General features: G+C 39.1%; 1 pseudogene; it reads left to right on the forward strand.

Annotated features, from left to right (window-relative positions):
- The first annotated feature begins 5,928 nt into the window (after positions 1–5,928).
- Positions 5,929–7,031, forward strand: LOC119242813 (dual specificity mitogen-activated protein kinase kinase 4-like; annotated as a pseudogene).
- Positions 7,032–13,595: the final 6,564 nt, after the last annotated feature.

Here is a 13,595-nt window from a genome sequence, read left to right on the forward strand (position 1 = left end):
GGGACCTGGGCAGCCGCGATTCCGGTCTGCACTTGCTTTTCAAGCGCGCCAGGCGTGCTGCGTTTCCCGCGCAGGCTTACCGGCAGCCCGGGCTGTGTGCGCGTCTCCCGGGGTCTTTGTTCTTCTCTAATGGCGCCCGGAGCCGTTAGCTCACCGCCGCGGCGGATCCTGCAGGGTTCGCCTCAGCTCCCGTTCACGGGGTGTGGTGGCTGCAATAGTTCCTTTCCGCTCACAGTCCTGCTTGCTGCGTCGTTTGTTCTTGTTGGTTGTTTTGGTTTGTTGTTTCCTCCTCTCTGCGGGTCGGAGAGTGCCGCCTCTGTGGGCGGGGGAGGGGAGCAGGGTTCTGCGCTTCCCTCCCTTCTAGTCCTCTTTTATGGCCACTTTCTTCTTCGGGCAGTTCGCTGGCGTCACCCGTTTATCTTCCGTGTCCCAGTTCTCACTGGGACCTGCCGCTTTTCCTCCCTATTCACTTTTTTTAATGGGAGATCTTACTCGCAGCGTCTCCTCGCCGCCATGTTGCTCCGCCCCCCTCCGTCCAGTATTATATTGAAGAGCAGTGGTGAGAGAGGACATCCTAGTCTTATTCCTGATCTTAAAGGAAAGGCCTTCAGCTTTTCACCATTGAGAATAATATTGGCAGTAGGTTTGTCGTATATGGCTTTTATCAAGGGCCTTCATCATAAATGGATGTTGGACTTTGTCGAATGCTTTCTCAGCATTTATTGATATGATCATATGGTTTTTATTTTTCTTTTTGTTGATGTGTTGGATTACACTGATCAATTTTCATATGTTAAACCATTCTTGTGCCCCTGGGATGAATCCCACTTCATTGTGGTGTATTATCCCTTTGATGCATTGTTGGATTCTGTTGGCAAGGATTTTGTTGAGGATTTTTGCATTAGTGTTCATTAAGGAGATTGGCCTGTAATTTTCTTTTTTTGTGCTGTCTTTGTTTGGTTTTGGTATTAATATAATGTTGGCTTCATAGAACGTATTTGGTAGTATTACTCTTTTTCAATTTTTTGAGAGTTTGTGTAGGATAGGCACTAATTCACTGCTGAATGTTTGGTAGAATTCATTTGTGAAGCCCTCTGGACCTGGGCTTTTGTTTTGGGGGAGTGCTTTGATTACTGCCTTAATTTCACTGCTTGTAATTGTCTGTTTAGTTGTTCTATTTCATTTTTGTCCAGCTCTGGATGATTATATCATTCTAGGAATTTGTCCATCTCTTCTAGGTTGTTGAAGTTGTTTACATATAAGTGTTCATAGTAATCTCTGATTATTCTTTTGATTTCTACTGAGTCTGTTGTGATTTCTCCTCTTTCATTTATAATCCTATTTATAGGTGTTTTCTCCTGTTTTTTCTTTGTGAACTGGCTAAAGGTTTGTCTATTTCATTTCTTTTTTCAAAGAACTAACTTTTGGTTTCATTGATCTTTTGGATTGCTTTTTCAATTTCTATTTTGTTTATTTATGCTTTGATTTTTATTATTTCCTTTTTCTACTGGCTTTAGGGGTTTTGTTGTTGTTGTTGCTCTTTTTCTGGCTGAGATGTGGGATTAGGTTGTTTCTTTGAGTTCTTTCTTATTTGTTGATGTGAGTCTATATTGCTATATATTTTCCTCTTATTACTGATTTTGTGCAGCCATTTTTGGAAAGTGAGCTGGATTTCCTTTGAAAATTAAAAATAGTAATACCATATGAACCACCAATCCCATCCTAGTGCAGCAATCCAAAAAACATGAAACCATCAACTCAGAAAATTGTATGCTTTACAGTGTTTGTTGAAGCATTGCATATAATAACCAGGCCATGGAAACAACCTAATTCCCCACTGATAGAAGACTGAGTTAAGAAGATGTGGTATATTCACACAATGACATACAATACAACCTTATAAGGAAAGATAAAATGTCATCTGTAGCAAAATAGAAGAATTTAAGGGAACTACATGTAGTAAAACAAATCAATATGACAAAGACATATATTATATGTTTCATAGCAGCTGATTTAGCAAAACAAAATACTTATAGCAAGAATTTAGAAAATGTAATAAGTGATCGGGAAAAAGACTAAATATAATAATGTAAAAATCAAAATCAACAGGTGACTATAAACCAGAGACACACTACGGGGGTGGGGGGAGGGTGAGAGGGAGTAGGATAGAAACAAGGAGTGGGTGGAATTTTACAGGGACGATAACCAAGATGAAAATGCATACATTGTACAAAAATGAAAAATGATGTAAAAAATATATAAAATAAACTTTTAAAAAACTAGCATAAACAAAGAATGTGAGCCTTCTGGGGTTGAAAGGGTAAAAGGGAAGGTGAAAGAAGAAAAAAATCAAAGAGTATACCAAGGGGTAGTGGTGGGAATGAAAAACTAGGGGGAAAAAAGAACTTACAAAACACTTGAGAAGGAATCATATAATTTAGTGAGACAGTTATTTAACTAAATAGTAGTAAATGATAAAATTTTGAAATTATGTAAGTGGCAATCCTGAAAATATGTGATTAATATGATCTGCAACATTGAAGATATATTTCACAGAGGCTGTAACTTTCAACTAACTCCTGTTTAATGAGTAGGATTTGTATTAGTCAATGGGAAGTTGAATATCTGTTCCTAGTGGATAATAGCATCATATAAGCATATGGTATAAACAAAGGCTGGAAGATTAAGAAAATTGAGTTCCATCATCCTCTTCTGAATCTGACTTTAGACCATTTCACTATCTTAGATTACATTTAGATTTGGTGAAAATTTTGGCTGCGTATTCTGTCACCTATAAGTCTTAATAGAAATATCACCAAACAGGTGGGAATTTCATGGGGAAATCATACTTTGTACAAATATGAAGAAGGATGTAATAAACATATTTTTTTAAAGAAATATCACCAAACAGTACTACCTTTCTTTCCAGTGAAAGTCATCCCTTTTCTCTGCTCTCATCAATCTAGATTCAGAACACTGTAGACTTGTTGCTCACTCTTAACGCTCATAAACTTTGTTCCTCTATCACTTATATTTTGCCTTTTTTCTTAATTGAGATAACATTAGTTTACAACACTGCATGCAATTCAGAATCATAGGATCATACCTTTTCACATTCATGTCACCTCACCACATGTACCAGCAAGACAACCAGAGTCCCATATCATGGTCCATTGCATCCTCACCCCACTTTGTTTCTCCATCCTCTGCCCCTCCTGTGGTATCCTTAATTTTAGTCAGATTATTAGCATTTGTTTTTGCATTGGTTTTGGCTAATGCTATGTTTTGTTTTTATATTGTACATAAGAAGCCATCCTTTATTTTTCTATATCTTTCTACCTTATTTTGAAGCCTATACATGGATCTTAGGTCTTTCTGGATCTGGTTTAATATCAGTAGGTTCTAGATGCCTTTATTAACTTGCCAAACATGAATTACCTACTTTTCTTGTACCCTTGAATGTATTAATATTTACCATTACCTTTACACTTAAAAAAACTCCTTGATGATTGCCTACTCACTTATATGCCTCCCCATCAGTCTCTCAGTGACTTGAGTGTAAGGACTATGTGGACTATGTGTTCTTCTCTTTTATATTCCTGCCACATAACATATTTCTTGACTTGAAACATTGGAGATACCCATAAATATTTGCTAAGAGACTGCCCCACCCCATGCTTATCACAGGTGACAGGGTTTAGTACAAGCTATTTTGGTAAAGTGAATATTTCACTCTGAAAGAATTTGAGAAATAACAGGTACAGAAAGGATTTCCTGACCTTCTCCTGAAACAGGTTATAGGACCCTCAAGTAAGAAGTGCCCTCTCTGCACCCACAGAAAAGAAACATCCTTTTTGCTGAAAACTGAAAGACACCAGGAGGAATCTAATTAAACAGCCCTTGCTTTCTCCTCAAGTATATTTTATTTAGCTCATACCCTTTTTTGCCCTATCATATTTTCCCAGGACTCTTCATTGTACTGGGTACAAAAACATTCACGTTTTGTGCTTCTTTGGGTCTTAATTTCCATATGAAGGCTCTCTGTTCACATAAAACGTATATTAAATATATTTGTAGGCTTTTATCTTATAACTCTGTCTTTTGTTATAGAGGCCCCAGACAAGAATTTAAAACAGTAGAGGAAAAAAGATCTTTTCCTTTCCCTACACAGACAATCTTTAACATCTCTCTTCCTCAGAAACTTTAGCACCTGAATATCAATCCTCTTTACTTCTTCCATTCCCTCATCACTTTCCCTTTACAAAACATCTTTTTCTTTTTTTAAAATATTTTGTTTTATATAATTCTTACATCATTTTTCATTTTTGCACAATGTATGCATTTTCATTTTGGTTATATTCCCCATACAATTGCACCCCCCTTATTTTGACCCTAATCCTTCCTCTACCCCCATCTCCCGTAGTATGTCTCTGGTTTATAGTTGTTTGTTGATTTTGATTTTTTCTTTATTATAGTCTTTATTCAGTGCTTTCCTAGTTTCCTTCACTTCTTCCTTTCTTCTCCGAAGCACATAGTTCAGTGCCATGAACTTAAGAGGCACCCAAGAAGTGCATATGCTAATAAGCAGAGAAGAACCAGGCTCACAGCCCCCAGTTACAGGACAGACCTGATTCTGCAGCCAACCTCAAGAAATCACCTGCTGCCATGAGTACTGGTCTCCTAACCAAGTAGATTTCTTAATCGTGCATCCCTTTTCTTTTTTCTCCCTCCTGCTCCCTTTTTTCCTTAAGATTTCCGGAAACTAAGCAAACAACTTAGTCCCAACATGGCTAGAACCAGCAGTGATGCAATGGCAACTCAGAGCACAGTTAAAAACCATATAGTTCCACTTCCATTGTGTCTTCAGAAAACTTAACAGCATTTACTAGACTGTATCATATGCTAAGTTTTTCAGCCCTCCTTATCTTTGTGCTGAGTCACTGTGGGAAGAACCATTGCAGACACTTCAGTGTCTCCATGATTTTGGGCATGTCTGTATGACTTGCTATCACCCATAAAATGTAAGTGAAAGCTAATCATTTCCCAGCTATATGCACTGCATGTTTCTGTTTGCACCTTTATATTTATGCCATCCTGTATGATAAAAACAAGTGTCAGATAGCCAGAGGCCACAAAAAAAAAGCTCTTTGGAGCTACCTAAACCCAACTCATAATTCACAAAAATCACACTAGCTGATCTGCAGAGCAATGAGCAAAAAATAAATCTTTGTTATTTTAATTCAATAAGATCTAGAGTTTATTTGTTATGCTGCATCACTCCTATAGGAACCTGATTGATGAAGTTCAATAAGACTCTGACTTATAAACCATGGTGTTTTACCTGGTGAAATACAGTATAAGAACATTGTAAGACAAATATAGTAAAGATTTTTGAACTATCTTTGAACAAAGTGGTCCATATTTTACAATTCAGATTTTATAATGCGTTGATTGGATATTGCTTTTGCTATTTTCCAGGGTTGATATTGATCTTTCTCGCCTATTAAATGAAGTATCTAAGGTTTTACCTGATATCTTTCTTTTCCTGAATATTTAGTCATAATCATGCTTATAGTTCCTCTGTGTATGAATTCTCATCTTAAATGCTATCCATAAACTTCAGCTACCTTACACATTCACTATTGAAACCAGGCTTTTTAAGATTTGTGAAGAGTCCTAAAGACATGATTAGAGTTAAAAATATATGACATATGGTGATAAATTGAACACTGAAAATGACCAACGTTTTCAGGCAATGAACGCGCATATTTAACTAAAAATATTTTGAAGTTAAAAAAAAATTAAGGTCTGACTGACGCGCTCCAGGGCTCCTTGCTCCCAACAGAGGCAGTTGGGAGCACGGGCCGTGGGGCTCTGCTGTGGGGCTCTGTGGGCGGCTGTGGCAGCAGCATCCAGGGGCAGCGGACCATGGGCTCCCCGATACCGGCCACCGGCCATCAGCAACATGCAGGGCTTTCCGATAAACTTCCGTGAAAAGGCTCAAAGTAAATGCAAAACCCTGAAGTTGAATTCTGCAATCACCTTTCAAATCTACAGCAAGGTTTCCTCTGAATTCCAATCCTAAAGGACCTCAAAACCCACACAGGGAGGTTGAGACACACAGCATTGAGTCATCAGGATAAAATGAAGCTCTCCACTGAGAAGCCCCGGATTTCACTGCAGAGGGCTTGAAAAACCATGGAGAAATTGCACGAGGAGATTATGGTTCTGTCAATGAAATGGTCCACAAACCAACTAGGCAAATAATGACAGCTAGAAGAATTCAGTCAACAGTGGACAAAAAAGAAAAAAGATATCTCTTACGGATTGGGATGTAGTAATATGGAGTAGTGATCCCCCGTCCATTGGTCGGAAAGGGTGACTGTTGGATCCCTCCGCAGCTCCTGTCCATCTCCTTTGCTAACCTTCACGGATATATATGTAGCGTATTAGATGATGTTATAGCACAGTTTAGCAACTGTGAAAGCACTAAATCACTTAAAGGAAAACTTGCACATCATTCGCAGAGATATTAAACCTTCCAATATTCTTCTAGACAGAAATGGAAATATTAAGCTCTGTGACTTTGGCATCATTAGAAAGCCTGTGGACTCCATTGCCAAGACGAGAGATGCTGGGTATTGGCCATACAGGACACCTAAAGAAGAGCCCCCCGTGCATCACAAGATGATATAATATCTGTTCTGATGGCTGGAGCTCGGGAACCGCATTGTATGAGTTGGCCACAGGCTGATTTCCTCATTCAAAGTGGGATCACGGATTTGATCAGATAAGACAAGTGGTGAAAGGAAATCCTCCACAGCTGAGTAATTCTAAAGAAAGGGAATTTTCCCGGCTTCATCAACTTTGCCAACTTGTGCCTCATAAAGGATGAATTCAAAAGGCCTAAGTGTAAAGAACTTCTGAAACATCCCTTTATTTTGATGTATGAAGTACAACACATCTATGTTTGTAAAATTTTGGATCAAATGCCAGCTACTCTTAGCTCTCCCATGCATGATGATTTGTAACAGTGCGGTATCCATAGAAAGGGGAAGTTCCAGGCTCCCTGCACTACCTAAAGAGGGGTGGAGCTGAGTGGCCAGAAGCTAGGAAAGACTGGAAAAATGACTGGGGAGAAGATGGGAAGGCGATTTGAGAGTCATGTGGAGCAGAGACATGTGAAGAAGCCATGCTTGCTTCTTGCCCTGGGACTTGTACCAAGGACTTGGGGTGACAAAGGATACACTTAGTAGAGACTTGGGTGAGAGACAATGGCAGCCTTTATCTTGACTTGTATTTTGATTTTACTCCTTTCCTTCCAGACTTCCCTGGCCCCTTCTGCCCCTTCCATATGGTTCCCAGTCAGAAGGTGCCTTAGACTTGTGGCAAGCTTTTGGGCCTCAGCTTTCCTGCTTTGGTCCAATCCTGTCTGGCTAGGCATTTACCCACAAGGGGATGGGTAACTTTGGCTGTTTCACAGGGAAACTATTTTAACTGTATTTTTTTTCTCTTCCTTTCATTGCTTCTATTGCACACCAATTGTGTTAATGTTGTTTTCTATTGAAAGTCTTAAGCACTGAGAATATGTTTTATTTTTATGTGGTGGATGGCAGGACCCATTTAGAGCAGGTACAGTTGGGGATCATGGGGTGCTCCTCATTCCACCTGCTAACAGATTGATGTTACTGCTACATCAGACTCTAGAGGGGAAAAAAAGGCTAAAAGATAACAAGACAAAGGATTTTTATCCCTATCATAGGGTTTTTATTGGTCGCCCAGAAACCATGTGCAATAAGATTGATATTCATTTCCATCAGGTCTGTCTACTCCTGACACCTAGAACAGGCATTCCCATAATATCCAATTGATCACCGTGTTAGTGCTGGTCAGAGAGACCTCACCCTGCACATTCATGATGAACATGTTCATGAAATGTGGCAGTCAGTATGATCAATTTGTTGACTGTGATTAGATCTTATCTAAAATTCACTTCTAGACTCAAGACCTGGAGACACAGCTACTGGAATGGTGTTTTGTCAAGTTTCTTTGTATGGAAAGAACGCGGTAATAAACATACTACGAGTGAACACAGAGACTCAGGCTTGAGTGAGAAAAGATTGTACGGCCAATGAGACACATTGCCTCCTGGAGCTGGTAGAGAGAGGAGGAATTTACTTTCTTCACCAAGTACAGTAGATTTACTGATTTGATATTCTGTTCCTTTATAGTCACAGTTGATATTTGGGGATGATTTGTTCAGCCAAATTTCCTGTTTGAAATATGTTAAATTAGAATGAATTTATCTTTACCAAAATCATGTTGTGTTCAAAGAGATGGACATCAAAATACTCAACAGGACAGAATGTGTTCTTTTCTCCCTCATCACTCTTTCTACTCTTCATTGAGAATACTCAGGAGTCTGCCACTTGTCAAAGAAGGTGCTAATGCTAAGAATTTTCATCCTCAGAATTCGGTGCACTGCCAACTTCATATTTCACCTGCCTCAAACCACCAGGACTGAAAGAAGAAAAAAATTAGAGGGCTGAATTTACAGATAGTTATAATTCTAGTATCTTATTTGCAACAATTGTAGCAGCTGTGTATTTTCCTTTGGTCCCAAACCTGATATTTTAGTCATTGTAACTCAGTAACAGGGAGAAGTAGCTAATAACAGTGTGCCTTGATTGATTAGATGAAGATTTCTTGTAGGAAGCAAAAGACCAAATCTCAGTTGTTTGCCATCACTGGTTCAGGTCTTCTATTTCTGAATCTCTTTATCTGTGTGGTCTGCTTCCATTTTGTGACTTTTGCTTAATCAAATATTTTTACCTTTTTTTAAAATGTCAAAAAACTTTATAATCACCAGTGATATCACTTACCAAGGATTTTTAGCCCTAAATCTCTCATATGCTATAATATTTAAAAGAAACATGGGACCTAGCTGATGTGTAGTAAGTGGTGAAAAGCATCTTTTCTAGAGACACATTTGACCAGATGAGGATCTGACAAGCCAGACTTCTAGCTCATCCCCTACAAGAATCTTTAGCAGGTCATCATCATTTCTTAGAATTGGAATTCTACCCCTCTCAACAACCACCCCCATTACCACCACCACCACCACCCCTGAGTGCCCAAAACCCAGAACAGTTACTCAAATCTGCTTCATTTACTGTTTCCTCACTTACCCATTAGCCAGGTTCTCCTTAGGTTTCCCTCTGCCCTTCCTGGCATTGAACATTAGGCCTTATAGAGCACTTAGGCAGCACTTAGTGATTCAAACACACTGGGATGTCAAACAGCCATGGCCTGAGATACAGATGATGCCATTACAGAACCAAATGTTGGTAGCATTGCCGTGTCTCCTCCTAGACTGGCAGTCACAAATAACAGAAAATAATAAAGGTGGAATGGTGCTGTTTAAACTTATATCCCTGTAAGTTTCAGAATTAAAAAATGATTTATTACTTCAGTCCACTTGCCTAATATTCCTACTGTCTCCCCCACAGTACCCTAAATCTTAGACTTCCCAGTATTCTGAAAGGAAGCACTGCTACATGTCCTCTTCAACCAGACCAAGCCATCCTCCTCTATTGCTCCCAGGTACTCAAGAGGAATTTATTTCTCTGTTGCCAGCTGCCCATCTGGCTCAGCATAGGGACCCTTTGCCATTTATATGAATGAAGATCAAAGCAATTCTGACTGTCCATTCTATTCTGACCATTCTATTGTGTGAAATACTACATAAAAAGGCAGTTTTACTGTATTAATCACAGAATATTAAAAGCTATAAACTTAAGGGCAAAGAGTTTGTTACAATCTATCTTTACTGAAACAAAAGGGTATACAGTATTCACAAACTGAAATTAGTGGTTATTTTTCTCTTGTATCATAGAAAAATGTATAAAAATTATCAAAAAGTTAATGTTCAGGGATATTTCTTTGTTTGTCTAGAAAAATAGGCTCAGTAACATTACTGCTTCTTGGATATTTGGAGTAATTTATCTTGTATTCTCGTTTGAATTCCACCTCTAAGATATATGCACGGAATGGAAGTGTTTATGTAATAGTTCTATTCTTTGCCCATAGGTCAGTTGCAATAAGTCTAGGATGTGCTAGTGAAAAAAAACAAGGTTACAGTCTTAACCCCTAACATCATTAAAACTGCCTTCTTTTCTTTCCAATTTTTATTCCAAGATCAAACATAGGTTCAAATTCACATAAATTTAGGAGTTGAGTAGCATGGTGATTAAGCAGCAGATGGGAAACTCAGTGTCCAAAATTGGAGTCCTTATTCACTCTATGATTTACCATATGATGCTTAAAATATTGTTCTTTCATCTTTAAAGTGAGTTGTTTTTGCAAACATTCCAGTTAGCAATGTTTAAGCTATTTTGAAAAGAAACCATTCAGTGTATCTTTTGGTATATCAGGGGTAGCTGAAAAACTCAAAATATTAAAAACAAGTGCCTTTAGTTCAATTTATGATTTGAATATAAAAACACAGAAACTAGTTGAACAGTTAAATTTATGTGATATGGCAAATCTTAGTCGGAATGATCCAGATGTTAGAAACAGTCATGAATTGACTCACTACTGATTCCATCACTTCAAGGTTGAATGACATATGGTAAGTTATTCAACACTTCTGAGTCTTGGTTTCTTCATCTGGAAAACAACAATAACAATGCCTGAAAGTTTTTGTGAGGATGGAAGTAGAAGTATATGTATGTTTAAAGAAAACACTGGAACTGACATAATTAGGGCCCAACAAATAAAAATTATCTTTTATTAATACAGTAGCAGAGTAAAATCACAGAGCAACAACAAGGTGTCCAAAATGTAAAGCTTAGAAGTGAGACATGAAACTACTTTAACATGAAAATAAATAGAATTTATGTGAGTTTGGGGACTGATTGCTCCTATACAATTCTTGAATTTGTCTTTGTGGTAGGTAGGGAAAAGGAAAGCAAATAAAAACAAAGGATTCATCTAAAATACCTTCTTAAAGTATCAAGAACAAGATCTCCAATTCCAAATGCTCTGCAAACATTGGTGCCATCATAAACCAAAGTTTCCATGCTCATTTGACCCATTCAATAACTACTTCCACACACAGGGTCCAAGCTCAGTTCCACCAGATTTTCATCACCAAACTGCAAGAATAGTAATTCTCATATCACTACGTATAATGATCAATATTGAACAACTTTTCCATGACAGGTACCATGCTACCTATCTCATGTATTATATTTAGAACTCCTAATCATAACAAAAGAATGCTAGAATTCCAATTTTCTTTCCAGTAAGGAAATGGGTTATCAGAAAGGTGAAGATTTCTGAGGGTTACACAGCAAACAAAAGGACAGAGGATTAACACCAGGTTAGTCGATTCCCAAGTTTAGGTTTCTTCACAAGACTGCCTTTAATGGTAGAGTAATAACATGCACCTCAGGGTTGAAAGGAAATTTCACCTAATTTTCACCTAAAATTTCACCTAATCCAAACCTACCTTTATAGATGAGGAAACTGAATTCTAGATCAGAATAACCAAGTGACTTATACAAGGGCACAGAGTAGAGAGGGACAGATCTAAGATTAAGATCCAAGACTAAAATTCTACAATATTTTTCTCTGTCCTTTAGTAAAATTCTTCTATAAAGAAGCACTTTAACAAGCCAAATCAGGCCTCCCTGATGGCTCAAGGGGTTAAGCACCACACTGTTGCAAGAGGATGATCCAGAGGTGACCTGAGGACGGCAAGGGAAAGGGCTGATGAAAACACTTGAGAAAACTCGTGTACATCAGGGCGGAAAACCGCCCAGGAGGGACGCCCCGAACTTCTTTGTCCTTGAAAGTTTCCTCGGTAATTACCTAGCAACAGAGGCCCACTAGGGCAGACATGTCCGATAAGCTCAAGGCCTCCAGCTCAAGGCCTCGCATACCCGGCGTGTATGAGCTCACGTATATCGCATGCGAGTCAAGGTTGTTTGGCTTTCTCTGACTTGTGAAAAAACGCAGATGTCTTTGTTCATAATTCCTATATAACCATGCTGAGAAAAACAGACTCACGGCTTCTTGCTCATAGCATTTTCCCATCTGGTGTGTCCTTCGCGATCAGTGTCCCAGGTCTCCGAGTCCACTAGAGGCTCACAGGCACCATGAAGAAATCCACAGCCCCTGCAGCACGAGTTCGATCCCCAGTCGGCCAGGGAGATACCCACATGGCGCAGCAGATCTCTCCTGACTTGCCCACTGCTCCCCTCAGCAGTGTACTTCAGTCAATCTGCCTGTTCTGTTCCCCACTCTGTCTCTGGTGAATCCTCTCTCCCCCTGTATCTCTGGCCTGTACCCCAGCTCTTGTATGCATAAATGAATAAATCTTTAAAAAAAAAAAGCCAAATCATGCACATTTCCACTACTCCTCTCCTCTTCTCCCCCATGATCCCCCTCTCCTTCCTTCCCGGTCTCCCTTCCCCTGGAGAATGTGGGGACAACTGAACTCTACTACAAGATTGGGCCATCAGAATCCTGTGAATAAAGTTAAAACTATAAAATTTCTCATATGGCACTGCTATGAATATTATGAATATCTTTGTAAACAGCATTTATTTATCCACAAGACTATGACATAATTTCAGGCAGTTACCACACTTAAACTCTTGCTTGGAAGACAGGAGGACAAGTTTAATGAGGTACAAAGAGTCAATCTATATTTCCCATTTAAAATACATATTTATTGTAAGAAAGCAGAGATCTGAGTGGGTGGCAGGCATAGCGTTGAAAGAAAAATAGGGCCTCCCTGGTGGCGCAGCAGGTTGAGCACCATGCCATGAAGCTGACGCAGCCTCTGCAGCACAGGTTCGATTCCCAGCTGCCCAGGGAGATACCCACATGGCGCAGCAGACCTCTCCTGTCTTGCCTGCTGCTCCCCTCAGCAGTGTCTTTGCTCCATCTGCCTGTTCTGCTCCCCACTCTGTCTCTGGTGAATTCTCTCACCCTCCTGCATCTCTGACTGTACGCCAGTTCTTTATAGATAAATAAATCTTAAAAAAAAGCAATTAAAAAAAGAAAGAAAATAACTAACTTCCACCAGCTTTTTCCCAACAAATCAGCTTATATTGGTGTTGCCCAGCACCTTCTGCAGATGAAAGAGTGGTTCTGAGTTCACCCTGATTGCTTCAGTTTGCCAACAGAACTCTGAAGATGTGCTCTCAGGCAATGTAAGCTTTTTTTTCATGGCTGTTGTAAGGTGTGGATGCATCATTTTTCCAAGTAACAGTCAAGGTCAAAAGCGTTACCTCCAAGCTGAGCCACAACAAAACACATTTGAAGGCTGTTGACCCTGACTTCACAACACATCAGTTCTGGTATCCATGAAGCATTTTTCCATTCTTTATGTTCAATTCAACTCTTTCAGGAGCTTTTACATATGCTTATTTCATTTCATTTCATTTCATTTGCTAGATGCTATGATTGTGCCACCCCTTCTCAATCATATATTGTAGTCTTAAATCTTGAAGTGATACTGTTTGGAGGTGAAGCCTTTGGGAAGTAATTAGTGTTATTTTTGGTCAGGAAGATAGGGTTTTATA

The sequence above is a fragment of the Talpa occidentalis genome, unplaced genomic scaffold (genome assembly GCF_014898055.3).
Source record: "Talpa occidentalis isolate TD23 unplaced genomic scaffold, MPIMG_talOcc4v2.1 talOcc4.13, whole genome shotgun sequence".
Taxonomy (NCBI): Eukaryota; Metazoa; Chordata; class Mammalia; order Eulipotyphla; family Talpidae; genus Talpa; species Talpa occidentalis.